The following is a 748-nucleotide window of genomic DNA, read 5'->3' as shown; positions in this document are numbered from 1 at the left end:
ATCTATATCTATAAATTCTAAATGATTGTAAACAAAAAAAAATATAGTCATATTTAAAAATATATAGTGATACCTTTAAAAAAAATAATTGAAGTAAATTAAATAGTAGTATATCTTATCTTAAAATCTAATTTGATTACTATTTGTACGTATATGATGAACCATATTTTTCATGAAGAAGGCAGGAAGTCAGAGTAGTCAACATCATATAGTTGAATCCAATAGCACCATGCATGAGGCCACTAATTCCTAGTTCCTAGTGATTCATCATTCATCAATGCCCAATTTGCATTGCAACTTGTGCTTTTGAAGCTATGTGCTTCTCATCTGGTATTCTAACTCCTAACAAAGCTTTCACAAGTAGCGATCAGGGATGTTTGCGCTGCCGTTTGAATAATAAAAAATAGGAGTGTTAGGGGTGAGTAGAATTTGTGATATTAGCCGTCAATTAGTTATTATTAATATTTTTAATGGTGTAAGATGAAATTTAATAGTGTAGGATTAATTATTTTTCTTTTGATGGTTAAGTACTAGCCAAATTTCAATAAAAGTGTCGACTCTCTAGACTTATCCATAAAAAATACATTTAATTTAAATACTAATTTTTTTTTTACCAAAGATATGAGACTCGAATCCGCAACTTCTTAATTTAGTATATGGAGACTATGCCATTTAAGCTATTACTCATTAGCTAAATACTAATTTTATTTATAATATAATTTAGAGTGGATGATATATTTTTTTTAAT

Source organism: Arachis ipaensis, chromosome B04 (assembly GCF_000816755.2).
Source record: "Arachis ipaensis cultivar K30076 chromosome B04, Araip1.1, whole genome shotgun sequence".
NCBI lineage: Eukaryota > Viridiplantae > Streptophyta > Magnoliopsida > Fabales > Fabaceae > Arachis > Arachis ipaensis.
This window is presented reverse-complemented; position numbering follows the sequence as displayed.